Source organism: Pinus tabuliformis, chromosome 8 (genome assembly GCF_031772625.1).
Source record: "Pinus tabuliformis cultivar Carrire ecotype Pingquan chromosome 8, CPIR1, whole genome shotgun sequence".
Lineage (NCBI taxonomy): Eukaryota > Viridiplantae > Streptophyta > Pinopsida > Pinales > Pinaceae > Pinus > Pinus tabuliformis.
In genome coordinates, this window is record NC_142294.1 from 1,454,336,338 (window position 1) to 1,454,342,709 (window position 6,372).

The following is a 6,372-nucleotide window of genomic DNA, read 5'->3' on the forward strand; positions in this document are numbered from 1 at the left end:
TGCAGGTCAAATCTATTGTGAAATGACTATTATGAAATAACTGAGAGGTAGATTTTAATCAGATAAGAAGTAAACTCTACTTTTTTATACAATGACTCTAGAATAGACTTTAAGGCATGCCTAAACTGTTGGTATGATTGGAGTGGGAAATATACTGTAGAATTCACTACTATTATTAGTAAACATATACTCGATGTTTTCTACATTATGGATAGTTGCATTAAGATTGTAAAGGATTCTGAGGCCCAAGGCCTCTAATTAAAAAATGGAAAACGTGAGGAGAGCAAGCCTCGAAGCAGAAAAAAAGACCATCCTGGAGATGCTTAGAAGCGAATGAGTAAGAAAACCGCGATAACGATTGATACAATTCGGTTAAAAGAAAACTTCAAATGATACAAAGGGTGAATATAATCCTATGTAAATTAAGTCAAGGTCGCTGGTCGTAGGGCCCAACCTTTCCGACAAGATAGCACCCCCAGTTAGGGATGGTCGACGCTAAATGTAAAAGAAAAGTGTTATGCATTATTAATTGTTAACACAATGTTAATTCCCTTTACAGTTAATTATAGCACGAATAAGATTTGTGCATTTCTCTTTTGGTGAATGTGGAGAGGAGGAGAACATATTGGTCGCGAAAGGAAACCCTAGCTCTGCAACCACCGTGAAGCCCTCGGCCGCCATGGTTTCTCAGATCTCCCCTGCTGCGAATGGAAGAGAGTACCGCAGGCATAGATCAAGGGATTTATCCCTCACTGAAGAAGCACAGGTTGCTCATTTTGTGAATGCTGTAGCCGCAAATAAGATTACTCGCGCGGATCTTTATGCAGAATGCCCTGAAGTAGCAAGGCATCAGATCCCCGTTTTCACAAAACGCTCATGGAACCATCCTCTGTCTGACGGTGCAGCAGCCAAGGGCGCTCCAGCAGAACCCCACGCAGCGTATCCTCTGATCCGGGATACTGGGAAGGAAAAGCCTGCTTCGAAGGGCAGTATGCCTCCTCCGCAAATAAGGCAAACCCAAGATACGAAAACCAATCTTCACGCACGCTGTCTCTCTGTACAGATCTGCAATGGAAAGAGGCATTTGGACTTTTCTGCATCCTTCCATATACAAATCAAGCTCATTACAGGTAAAACTATGCTACAGTGGGTTAACCAGACGGATCCAGTGCAGACTCTCAAGAATACACTGAGCATCAAACTGGGAATCCCCTCTGCAGCTCAACGGCTTCTCCATGAAGGTAAACAGCTTGAGGACCCCTATCCCCTCTCTTTTTTCGGCATAGAGAAATATGCATGCATTATTTTAACCCTTCGTTTGACGGGAGGAGCGACTGGAGAGTCGTCCTCAGCTAAAGTATTTTCTTACAAAGAAGCAGTCCATACTAATAAGCCTGAAAAGACAGATCCGCCAGTTCAGGCTCCCCCCAAGCCCTTTCTGGTTGACAAATCGGAAGAAATCCCCTCTGTTGAGATCGCTTACCCTGACTTAGCAGATGACACCCAGCAATTTGCTGAAAGGGCCATCATCTGCAGATTCAATGGTCTATGGCCATGCTCAAAGGATCTTTATGACTGGATCAAGGACAACTGGACTCACCGATGCAAGATCTACTTCTGTGCAAAGGGATATTTTATAGTATTGTTCGAAAATCTCGAGGACTACAGAGAGGCCTTAGAAGAAGGCCCTTGGTTCATGGGTTCGGCAGGCCTCTTCTTAACTCTATGGTTCCCAGACTTTGATCCAGCTTCTGCAGTTATCACAAAAGCCCCTGTCTGGATCAGACTTCCAAATCTCCCAATTCATCTGTGGCGCACAGAGGTATACAGGCAAATAGGCAACACTTTGGGTAGCTTCATAATGGGAGATTACAAGAGGGAAATGCAGGGTCTTTACACATATGCCAGAATCTGTGTGGAGCTAGATTTAAGCAAGGGATTGCCAGAGCAAATCAATCTCAAGATCAAGGACTCTGTTTGGACTCAGTTTTTAGACTACGAGAACACTGCCTTTCGGTGTCGCCATTGTCACCTTACAGGACACCTGCAGAACTCCTGCCCATCGCTGACAGCAAGATCGAAAAAGGGATTCAACGCAAAATCCAATCCCAAGCGTTGGGCTCCCTGCCCTCCTCCGCCGACTGGGAACCCCAGCTCCCCAGGTTCGAAGGATGGGGATAGCGATTCAGAGCCAGATCAGGAGCCTCAGCCGATGGATCCTCCCATGGATACCGTGGGCCATCCCCCGGACACAGCAATCGCCCTGAAGCGCAGCCATGAGACCTCCTCAGAATCTGAAAAGGAATTCCAGATGTCAGAGTTTCCCAGTCTGCAAGTTGTCCTAGCTCATCCTCCCTAGGATGGCTGGACAAAAGTCAACAAAAAGAAAGGCAAAAAACAATGCGTTGTAGCCTCTAGCCCTATGGGGTAAAGATCATTTAGTATGTATGTGATTACTTGCTATCTGCTGTTGCCATTTGTTTGAATCTTTTTACCGGGACCGAGGTTGATGGATACATCATTTCCGGTCTGCCGGTCTCTTGCTTTTCCTGATTGTACAATATTTTCTACCTAATAGAATTAGTCTTTACCGAGAAAAAAAAATTATAGCACGAATAAGGTTACAATTCCTCTGGACTAGAAAATGAAGCAAGCGAATAAAGTGTTCTAATCCTCGAGTTGGAAAAGAATAACGAACACTCTATTTAAACAGTTATCTTTATGCATGAATATCTAACCCTAGCAAATTTACTCCTCGGCCAGTCCCAAAAGAGATGCCCAGGAGGCCCTCCGACTAAAGGTAAATAATCTAACGACTATAATTTGAATATTTAGTTTGCAAAGATCCTCGACCAACCCTAGCACTGTAATTGGAACAATGTAATAAAGGCTTTAAAATACTAGTTTAATAGTTAGCATTGAAACACATCGATGAAGCCAGTTGGACAATTCCAAATTAAAAAAAAAAGGGATGTATATATATATATATATATATGTGTATGTATATATATATATATTTCATGAGATGATATATTATTCTTTTACAAACAAAACCAAATTAGGAAAGAGTTCTTTAGAACCAAAAACATAAACAAACCATGTAGTTTCCTCTCCATTAATTACTCAGGATAATGCCCAGAGAAGAAGTCGTTCAAAGCATTACATTAGCAAAATCGTTCTTTAAAAGAAAACCCTACTTAGTCCAACTCTAATTAGAAAGCAGAAGCACGAAACTTCAAGCTAGCATGCCAAGGCATTCCCATACTGTAGCTCTTGGCCAGATCGATCTGTCCTGCTGCTCACAGCAGGAGCGTAACAACTTGATGCAAAACACCATCACCATAGGTCTCTGCAACCTACAAGCGAGAGTAGTAATAATCTTAGTGCCAAAACTTTGGAGACCTTTCATGCATAAAACTAAATGAAATGAGGAGTTATTCCTCACCTGTGCAAGGATGGAGAGGGTTTTCCTTCTATCAATATTGGAGAGAAACTTGAAGGGGTTACTGTGTTTTCACCTGTGTAGATGGACAAGAGTTACAGTCAATCGTGGATGAGAAAAATAAGGAACAAAAACTGTGAGAGATAGTAACATTACAATTAACCTCTATAATAGAGAATTTACTTGCCATCAAACGTAGAAAATTGGGTGCTGAATGGGGCAGTTCCCATCTCCTAAGGAGTTCATTGGAGGTTTTGATCACACCTGTAGCTATGTCGAATGGTAGCAATGCCATCTAGACGTCGGTATGTGTACCTTTCTGTTTAGCAGTTGCAGGATCAAATTCCAGAGTCAAGTTTTGGTCGACAATCTAGGCATAAAGCTCGAACTTTGGGAGGATAATCTCTATTACTGGTGTGAGTTTGAGCTCCAGGATCTGCTCCCATTCTCCAGGCTCAGATTAGCACCATCTGGCAGATGGAAGAACCTGGACCTGGAAGTGGGCAGCGTTAGGACTACAGGCCAGCTGAGCAAAGTAATTACGACACGACCTAAAATATTAATGTATCGGCATGTAGAGATAAGGGGAAGGGATCACTCCTTGGGAACCTATCTTTTGAACCTAGGACGTGAATACACCACCTCAGCCATCGCACTAACAGTAATTCCGAGCACTTAGAATATTTAAAAGCATGTATTTTGATTAAGCATTAATTCCAAATATTAAATTATGTAGAAGATTGATACCTATCTAATGCGCGATATGGGTTAACTAACATCTGCAGCTTGATTATTATGTGTGTGCCTATTATATATAGAATGAGCAATAATAATAATAATAAATACATGGTAGATTTCATGTGTGTTACAGTTGGTATCAGAGCCCTCGGGTTACTACATTAAGGCTTGAGTGGTTAAGCATTAAATAACAAAATGATTATGATATGCAGAGAGGGAGTACGTAGAAAATGAGACAAGGAGTGGGATCCACCCTCTCTGGAGGTGTTGCTGGTCACAACCCAGAGGTGTGAGTACAACTAGGCGAGGTAAACCAGAATACAAATGCAATGCTACTAGAAAGAGTTAAACAACTTCGAGCGGAGATGCAAAATTTGTGGGCCGATAATGAGAGATTACGTCTGGAGCAAGAAAAGATCATGAAAAGCCTATGAGATAGGTAGAATCAAAGAAACCCAAACCCCAATCATGATGAGGAACATGGGACTAAGTCCCATAGACAGCAGGAAGAGCACATGGAGTCGGAAGGAGGATGAACTGGAAATGAGGGAGAATAAGGTAATTCCTTTGATGGGAATTGGTCCCCTGGGGTCAAGTTTGGGGTTAAAAGCCCAAGCTGGGGGGCTAAAGGCCCAAGTTTTGTGTAAAGAATGTAAATTCTCCGCATTTTATGGTTGTGGTGCTCGAAGATGTAAGCAGTCAAAAAGGGTTTGCGGCATTAGTTTAGATATTTGTGTCGGCTTGATGAGATCCACCCTTGGTCCGCAGAGCATGGGATTGTATAAAAAGGGAGTCTTAGAAGAGTCTAAAGCAATGAAGTCACAAGTTTTTAGTAGAGTTTTGAGTAAATTTATTGGTATATGAGAGCTAAGAGAGAAGAGTCTTAGCGTAGGAAGAGGCTCTACAGCTGACTGCGGAGAGACTTAAGGTAGAAGTCTGTAGTTGAGTGTGCAGACCCCTGTAGCTGTGTGCACAAAGTAGTCAGATTCTATACTGGAAATCTAGATTATCAATAAACAAAAGTATTCTGGAATTATCTGTGTATGTGTTATTTTACTTCTGCTATGCATGTTGTGATTATGTTATATTGAATACTGGAGTTATGAATTAATGCTATATTGATGCGTGAATCTATGTATTTTATTTTGTCATATGAATGGAAGTAAGAATATATGTTTACATGAAGATAACCATAATGCATGTTAAATTTAACAATACTTAAGTGAATTTGAGAAAATATAGAACTAAGAGTAATTACAGAGGCAGGTAAGTGGTTGATCTATCTTTTTAGGGTCCATGAAGGATGATCAGAGAGTTTTGCAGAGGCTTCAAGGATGAATAAGACAAGTACTTTGACAAACCCTAAAGGGCTTATTGGTCTGTGCGAAGGAAGTGTTAGGGAAAATAACCGACATCACAACCATCTCAGGGTGCGAAAACTTGGTTCCTTCATTCCCCCATACCGCTTCGGGTGAGACTTTAATCTGCGGTCCATAGATTGATGTCAAAAGGGCCAATAGTGTAGGGATTTGCTTGGCTGCTTAACAATGAAGCTGGGTCAGGGCCCATCAAGCCAACAAATGGTTCCGTTGTCAAGACTGGAATTTGCATAATGAGATGTGCAATGTTGTATCAATGGAATCCAAATAAGAAGGAGATTGAAGAGTGGTTGGATAGAAAAAACCATAAATTCGTGGCGCAAGAAAATAGGAATTTGTAATTAATGAAAGAATAGTGGTTGGACAGATATCTATATAGAGAGATACATGAAATCTTCTTATGTTCCTTCCCAGTTGAATTATATGAGTGGATCGCAAAGTTGGAAGACAACCAAGGGAGGTGGAGGCTTGATGGTTCGATTGTTTAGACCCTAGAGTTAGTGTGAAAATTGGAAGCCTCTGAAGATAATATCACGTGCAATGTTGATCATTGGCTCAACCGTATCATAGGAGGGTTTGTGACAGAGTTTGTGATTGATACTTCGGTCAGTTACAACAAAGCAGAGTGTCACTTCTTCAAAGTCTTGTGAGGTAAGTATTTGAAATCGTTAAATACTTGGATTAGGATGCTCTTGTGTGAAAAGCAGGTTATGCAGTTACCTTAATGTTTGGGGCTATGCAAAGTGGAAGGACTTTCAAGGATGGAGGATGAAAAGACCCTGAATATAGCCCATTAATTGAGCCTCCTCTGAG